Genomic DNA, 8,692 nt, shown 5'->3' with positions numbered 1-8,692 from the left:
AAGATTTCAGACAGGTATGTAAGATTTCAGAAGGCATGTAAGATTTCAGAAGGCATGTAAGATTTCAGACAGGTATGTAAGATTTCAGAAGGCATGTAAGATTTCAGAAGGCATGTAAGATTTCAGACAGGTCTGTAAGATTTCAGATAGACATGTAAGATTTCAGACAGGTATGTAAGATTTCAGACAGGCATATAATATTTCAGATAGGCATATAAGATTTCAGATAGGCCTGTAAGATTTCAGACAGACCGTAAGATTTCAGATAGGCATATAAGATTTCAGATAGGTATGTAAGATTTCAGACAGACCGTAAGATTTCAGATAGACATGTAAGATTTCAGACAGGTATGTAAGATTTCAGATAGACCTGTAACATTTCAGACTGGCATGTAAGATTTCAGACAGGTATGTAAGATTTCAGACAGGTATATAAGATTTCAGAAGGCATGTAAGATTTCAGATAGGTATGTAAGATTTCAGATAGGCCTGTAAGATTTCAGAAGGTATGTAAGATTTCAGACAGGTATGTAAGATTTCAGATAGACATGTAAGATTTCAGATAGACATGTAAGATTTCAGATAGGTATGTAAGATTTCAGATAGGTATGTAAGATTTCAGATAGGCCTGTAAGATTTCAGAAGGCATGTAAGATTTCAGACAGGTATGTAAGATTTCAGATAGGCCTGTAAGATTTCAGACAGGTATGTAAGATTTCAGACAGGTATGTAAGATTTCAGACAGGTATATTAGATTTCAGAAGGCATGTAAGATTTCAGATAGACATGTAAGATTTCAGATAGACATGTAAGATTTCAGATAGGTATGTAAGATTTCAGACAGGTATGTAAGATTTCAGATAGGCCTGTAAGATTTCAGACAGGTATGTAAGATTTCAGACAGGTATGTAAGATTTCAGAAGGCATGTAAGATTTCAAATAGGTATGTAAGATTTCAGATAGGCATGTAAGATTTCAGATAGGCATGTAAGATTTCAGATAGGCATGTAAGATTTCAAATAGGTATGTAAGATTTCAGATAGGTATGTAATATTTCAGATAGGCCTGTAAGATTTCAGATAGGTATGTAAGATTTCAGACAGGTATGTAAGATTTCAGATAGGCATGTAAGATTTCAGACAGGTATGTAAGATTTCAGACAGGTATGTAAGATTTCAGATAGGCATTTAAGATTTCAGATAGGTATGTAAGATTTCAGATAGGCCTGTAAGATTTCAGACAGGTATGTAAGATTTCAGAAGGCATGTAAGATTTCAGAAGGCATGTAAGATTTCAGACAGGTATGTAAGATTTCAGAAGGCATGTAAGATTTCAGAAGGCATGTAAGATTTCAGACAGGTCTGTAAGACTTCAGATAGACATGTAAGATTTCAGACAGGTATGTAAGATTTCAGACAGGTATATAATATTTCAGATAGGCAAGTAAGATTTCAGAAGGCATGTAAGATTTCAGATAGGCCTGTAAGATTTCAGACAGACCGTAAGATTTCAGATAGGCATATAAGATTTCAGACAGGTATGTAAGATTTCAGACAGACCGTAAGATTTCAGATAGGCATATAAGATTTCAGACAGGTATGTAAGATTTCAGATAGACCTGTAAGATTTCAGAAGGCATGTAAGATTTCAGACAGGTATGTAAGATTTCAGATAGGCCTGTAAGATTTCAGACAGGTATATAAGATTTCAGAAGGCATGTAAGATTTCAGATAGGTATGTAAGATTTCAGATAGGCATGTAAGATTTCAGACAGGTCTGTAAGATTTCAGATAGACATGTAAGATTTCAGAAGGCATGTAAGATTTCAGACAGGTATGTAAGATTTCAGACAGGTATGTACGATTTCAGATAGGCATGTACGATTTCAGAAGGCATGTAAGATTTCAGACAGGTATGTAATATTTCAGATAGGCCTGTAAGATTTCAGACAGGTATGTAAGATTTCAGAAGGCATGTAAGATTTCAAATAGGTATGTAAGATTTCAAATAGGTATGTAAGATTTCAGATAGGCATGTAAGATTTCAGATAGACATGTAAGATTTCAGAAGGCATGTAAGATTTCAGACAGGTATGTAAGATTTCAGATAGGCCTGTAAGATTTCAGATAGACATGTAAGATTTCAGATAGGTATGTAAGATTTCAGATAGGCATGTAAGATTTCAGATAGACATGTAAGATTTCAGACAGGTATGTAAGATTTCAGATAGACATGTAAGATTTCAGATAGGTATGTAAGATTTCAGATAGGTATGTAAGATTTCAGATAGGTATGTAAGATTTCAGATAGGCCTGTAAGATTTCAGAAGGCATGTAAGATTTCAGACAGGTATGTAAGATTTCAGACAGGTATATAAGATTTCAGAAGGCTTGTAAGATTTCAGATAGGTATGTAAGATTTCAGATAGGCATGTAAGATTTCAGACAGGTCTGTAAGATTTCAGATAGACATGTAAGATTTCAGAAGGCATGTAAGATTTCAGACAGGTATGTAAGATTTCAGACAGGTATGTACGATTTCAGAAGGCATGTAAGATTTCAGACAGGTATGTAATATTTCAGATAGACATGTAAGATTTCAGACAGGTATGTAAGATTTCAGACAGGTATGTAAGATTTCAGAAGGCATGTAAGATTTCAAATAGGTATGTAAGATTTCAGATAGGTATGTAAGATTTCAGATAGGCATGTAAGATTTCAGATAGACATGTAAGATTTCAGATAGGTATGTAAGATTTCAGATAGGCCTGTAAGATTTCAGAAGGCATGTAAGATTTCAGACAGGTATGTACAATTTCAGATAGGCATGTACGATTTCAGAAGGCATGTAAGATTTCAGACAGGTATGTAAGATTTCAGACAGGTATGTAATATTTCAGATAGGCCTGTAAGATTTCAGACAGGTATGTAAAATTTCAGACAGGTATGTAAGATTTCAGACAGGTATGTAAGATTTCAGAAGGCATGTAAGATTTCAAATAGGTATGTAAGATTTCAGATAGGCATGTAAGATTTCAAATAGGTATGTAAGATTTCAGATAGGTATGTAATATTTCAGATAGGCCTGTAAGATTTCAGATAGGTATGTAAGATTTTAGACAGGTATGTAAGATTTCAGATAGGCATGTAAGATTTCAGACAGGTATGTAAGATTTCAGACAGGTATGTAAGATTTCAGATAGGTATGTAATATTTCAGATAGGCATGTAAGATTTCAAATAGGTATGTAAGATTTCAGATAGGCATGTAAGATTTCAAATAGGTATGTAAGATTTCAGATAGGCATGTAAGATTTCAGATAGGCATGTAATATTTCAGATAGGTATGTAATATTTCAGATAGGCATGTAAGATTTCAGATAGGTATGTAATATTTCAGACAGGTATGTAAGATTTCAGAAGGCATGTAAGATTTCAAATAGGTATGTAAGATTTCAGATAGGCATGTAAGATTTCAGATAGGCATGTAAGATTTCAGATAGGCATGTAAGATTTCAAATAGGTATGTAAGATTTCAGATAGGTATGTAATATTTCAGATAGGCCTGTAAGATTTCAGATAGGTATGTAAGATTTCAGACAGGTATGTAAGATTTCAGATAGGCATGTAAGATTTCAGACAGGTATGTAAGATTTCAGACAGGTATGTAAGATTTCAGATAGGCATTTAAGATTTCAGATAGGTATGTAAGATTTCAGATAGGCCTGTAAGATTTCAGATAGGCCTGTAAGATTTCAGACAGGTATGTAAGATTTCAGACAGGTATGTAAGATTTCAGAAGGCATGTAAGATTTCAGAAGGCATGTAAGATTTCAGACAGGTATGTAAGATTTCAGAAGGCATGTAAGATTTCAGAAGGCTTGTAAGATTTCAGACAGGTCTGTAAGATTTCAGATAGACATGTAAGATTTCAGACAGGTATGTAAGATTTCAGACAGGTATATAATATTTCAGATAGGCAAGTAAGATTTCAGAAGGCATGTAAGATTTCAGATAGGCCTGTAAGATTTCAGACAGACCGTAAGATTTCAGATAGGCATATAAGATTTCAGACAGGTATGTAAGATTTCAGACAGACCGTAAGATTTCAGATAGGCATATAAGATTTCAGACAGGTATGTAAGATTTCAGATAGACCTGTAAGATTTCAGAAGGCATGTAAGATTTCAGACAGGTATGTAAGATTTCAGATGGCCTGTAAGATTTCAGACAGGTATATAAGATTTCAGAAGGCATGTAAGATTTCAGATAGGTATGTAAGATTTCAGATAGGCATGTAAGATTTCAGACAGGTCTGTAAGATTTCAGATAGACATGTAAGATTTCAGAAGGCATGTAAGATTTCAGACAGGTATGTAAGATTTCAGACAGGTATGTACGATTTCAGATAGGCATGTACGATTTCAGAAGGCATGTAAGATTTCAGACAGGTATGTAATATTTCAGATAGGCCTGTAAGATTTCAGACAGGTATGTAAGATTTCAGAAGGCATGTAAGATTTCAAATAGGTATGTAAGATTTCAAATAGGTATGTAAGATTTCAGATAGGCATGTAAGATTTCAGATAGACATGTAAGATTTCAGAAGGCATGTAAGATTTCAGACAGGTATGTAAGATTTCAGATAGGCCTGTAAGATTTCAGATAGACATGTAAGATTTCAGATAGGTATGTAAGATTTCAGATAGGCATGTAAGATTTCAGATAGACATGTAAGATTTCAGACAGGTATGTAAGATTTCAGATAGACATGTAAGATTTCAGATAGGTATGTAAGATTTCAGATAGGTATGTAAGATTTCAGATAGGTATGTAAGATTTCAGACAGGTATGTAAGATTTCAGACAGGTATATAAGATTTCAGAAGGCTTGTAAGATTTCAGATAGGTATGTAAGATTTCAGATAGGCATGTAAGATTTCAGACAGGTCTGTAAGATTTCAGATAGACATGTAAGATTTCAGAAGGCATGTAAGATTTCAGACAGGTATGTAAGATTTCAGACAGGTATGTACGATTTCAGATAGGCATGTACGATTTCAGAAGGCATGTAAGATTTCAGACAGGTATGTAATATTTCAGATAGGCCTGTAAGATTTCAGACAGGTATGTAAGATTTCAGACAGGTATGTAAGATTTCAGAAGGCATGTAAGATTTCAAATAGGTATGTAAGATTTCAGATAGGTATGTAAGATTTCAGATAGGCATGTAAGATTTCAGATAGACATGTAAGATTTCAGATAGGTATGTAAGATTTCAGATAGGCCTGTAAGATTTCAGAAGGCATGTAAGATTTCAGACAGGTATGTACAATTTCAGATAGGCATGTACGATTTCAGAAGGCATGTAAGATTTCAGACAGGTATGTAAGATTTCAGACAGGTATGTAATATTTCAGATAGGCCTGTAAGATTTCAGACAGGTATGTAAAATTTCAGACAGGTATGTAAGATTTCAGACAGGTATGTAAGATTTCAGAAGGCATGTAAGATTTCAAATAGGTATGTAAGATTTCAGATAGGCATGTAAGATTTCAAATAGGTATGTAAGATTTCAGATAGGTATGTAATATTTCAGATAGGCCTGTAAGATTTCAGATAGGTATGTAAGATTTTAGACAGGTATGTAAGATTTCAGATAGGCATGTAAGATTTCAGACAGGTATGTAAGATTTCAGACAGGTATGTAAGATTTCAGATAGGTATGTAATATTTCAGATAGGCATGTAAGATTTCAAATAGGTATGTAAGATTTCAGATAGGCATGTAAGATTTCAAATAGGTATGTAAGATTTCAGATAGGCATGTAAGATTTCAGATAGGCATGTAATATTTCAGATAGGTATGTAATATTTCAGATAGGCATGTAAGATTTCAGATAGGTATGTAATATTTCAGATAGGCCTGTAAGATTTCAGATATTTATGTAAGATTTCAGACAGGTATGTAAGATTTCAGATAGGCATGTAAGATTTCAGACAGGTATGTAAGATTTCAGACAGGTATGTAAGATTTCAGATAGGTATGTAAGATTTCAGATAGGTATGTAATATTTCAGACAGGTCTGTAAGATTTCAAATAGGTATGTAAGATTTCAGACAGGTATGTAAGATTTCAGACAGGTATGTAATATTTCAGATAGGCATGTAAGATTTCAAATAGGTATGTAAGATTTCAGATAGGCATGTAAGATTTCAAATAGGTATGTAAGATTTCAGATAGGCATGTAAGATTTCAGATAGGCATGTAAGATTTCAAATAGGTATGTAAGGTAAGATGGTTGGTTAGAAATCCCAAACTACAAGAGAAACATTTAAAATGAGACATGTCCCCACCAACCTGGGGATGGACTTAGGGACAGGGGCAGTCTCCATTTCATACGTGATTGTCGTCTCGACTCGCTCTCGCTCCGCGTGGAGTGCTGCCCTCCTCACGCGAGGACAGGGAAATCAATTCAAGGGAAGGTCCTCCTCGACGGAAGGGGGCAGCAGCGCGCCATCCCAGCCACAGAGGAGAGAGAAGGCGGAAATGTCAAGATAATCGTTATCATAGAAATGTCTTGTTGGTCCAATATGGATTACAGTCGGTAACGTTTGGATTCCCATAAAGCCACCCTGTCAGATAGAGACAACGGCAGAGTGCCCCCCTGTCTGAGGCTTTTAACGACGGCCCTTGGTTCGACAGAGAGACAGACGGAATACGGGCTGACACCCGGCTGCGCACTCACCTTGGTGGGAAAGACTTCAACAGCCGAGTAACCAGGATGCAGGAGGACTGTTCGTAAGCAACGACTCATCCACGGTGAGTCCCTGAAAACTGTGTGAAATGGGCCTGAATGGGAGCACGGCTTAGCTGGAAGTGGACCGCGGCTTTGTCGCCATTAACGACGTTATTGTCGACTAACATTAAGAAAGTTCCAGCGAGTGACCGGAAATCAGAAGACAGCCGGTGCCTGTGGGACACTGCGAGGTTAGCCTGCTTCATGCCCCGCAGGGGCCCGGGCCACGGCCGGGGTCCTGGTTCTGTTGGTGTTGACGTGCACAGCGAAAGTACCCTTAAAAGTGTGTGAAAGGCGACCGCTGGGTGGTGGACCCTGAGCCATGAGCCCTGAGGCCATGGAGACCACCTCAGAACTGCCCCCTGTTGCTTTGCACCAGGAGCAGATCACTCAAATAAACTGTACCCTCAAAAATAGAAAGGTTGAGTTGTATTAAGAGGTAGTCCTCATGAGTGGGACATGAAGCACAGCCCGGTGATGATAATATCACAAATAGAATGAATAATAGCAATGGTGATGGAGGTAATGAGAAGAGAGCACCTTCCACCATCAGTAAGAAATGATAAAGAGGAGAGCTGCTGGACATCAGGTGGCCGGGGTGAGGGGCGCTCAGGCCATCATGGCTGATAGTTGAGGCCCACACAGCCAGCCTCCCACAGACTAAAGCGGCAGCACAACAGCAGGGGGGTTCTCTCCCCCCCCCCCCCCCCCCCCCGACAGGGCAGGTGGACATGCACCGTGGGCTCCTCTTCATCACTGTCATCCCAGAAGACTGTCAACAGATAAATAAACCGAGCTTTAGTTGGACAGCTTGTTTTCTCCAAACCGCTGCAAAACTGTGACAGTGAGAAGTTCTGGTGGTCCATTTCAGTGTGGTGGTCTTCTTCCTCACCAGCAAAGAAAGAGCTGAAGAGCCAGCATGTTTTTAGATTACATTTGTTTGTAATTTGGCGCTATATAAATAAAACTAAACTGAATGGAAAATTTAATATAAAACATAAAACACTACAAAGTGATGAGTATTTGAAGAGCTTCAGCCAAGAACAATGGCAATATATGTAAGCTTCTATTACTGTGTAAAACCTTCAACCCATCCAGAGAACACAGAGACCCAACCAGAGCAAACAGAAGAAGACACAAGACTTTCCCCAGTTTTAGTAAAGCATGGTTACTAGTTGCACCATCTTAGTCTGGTGTGTGAGTTCGTTCTGCTGAACAGTTTCTGCTCCTGTGCTGCTCTCTGCTGCAGGACACAAATGTTTGTGCTCAGATCTTATTTTGGAAACAGCACTAACTGATTAACCTGTTTAGGATAAAGATTGTCTGTCCTCTCTTAATTCAGCTCAGAGAGTTTAGATCAAATTTCAGCATAATCTGCTTGATTCTCACTTGTTACTTAGTCCTAAATTCTCCTTAACACTGCCACCAGTGGCTGTGTTTGGTGATGCTGAGCCGTCCACAGACACTTCAGGATCAGCATTCAGTTTTTCTGCTCCAGCTGAATCAGGAACACTTCATGTGACATCAGAGCTGCTTACACCATCACATGATGCAACAACCGCTCTTACACACAGATTAGAATTATTTATTTTAATTATATAATATTTAAATTTTTTAGGCTAGCCTTGTGCTGCTAACTTTTTCTTAGCATGCCACAGAGTCATGGTTGTGTTGTCAGACATCAGATCTTTAAAAATATGCAGAAACATTCAAAATGGAGATGGAACACACTGTAAAACTTGAACATCTGCTGGCACCTTGGTCAGGAGAGCGTGAGGGTTTGGCATCCTGGTTTGGTACCTGCAACATTTAATACTCTCAAATCCAGCACTAACCTATCATTTCTCTATTTTACACCTGTGAAGACTGTCCCACTCACTGTGTGTTTTAACCAAT

At 37.5% G+C, this 8,692-nt stretch overlaps 1 protein-coding gene across 1 annotated transcript in view; it reads left to right on the top strand.

The window, feature by feature from the left end:
- The first annotated feature begins 6,498 nt into the window (after positions 1-6,498).
- mfn2 (mitofusin 2) overlaps positions 6,499-8,692 on the top strand; it is a 38,797-nt gene continuing 36,603 nt past the window's right edge. Inside the window, exon 1 of the mRNA XM_075475411.1 lies at positions 6,499-6,819. The gene's annotated coding sequence lies outside the window, so the exon portion shown is untranslated. The remainder of the gene's footprint in view (positions 6,820-8,692) is intronic.

The sequence above is a fragment of the Odontesthes bonariensis genome, chromosome 10 (assembly GCF_027942865.1).
Source record: "Odontesthes bonariensis isolate fOdoBon6 chromosome 10, fOdoBon6.hap1, whole genome shotgun sequence".
Taxonomy (NCBI): Eukaryota; Metazoa; Chordata; class Actinopteri; order Atheriniformes; family Atherinopsidae; genus Odontesthes; species Odontesthes bonariensis.
Note: the sequence above shows the minus strand (reverse complement) of the source record. Positions and strands in the feature narration are given on the sequence as shown.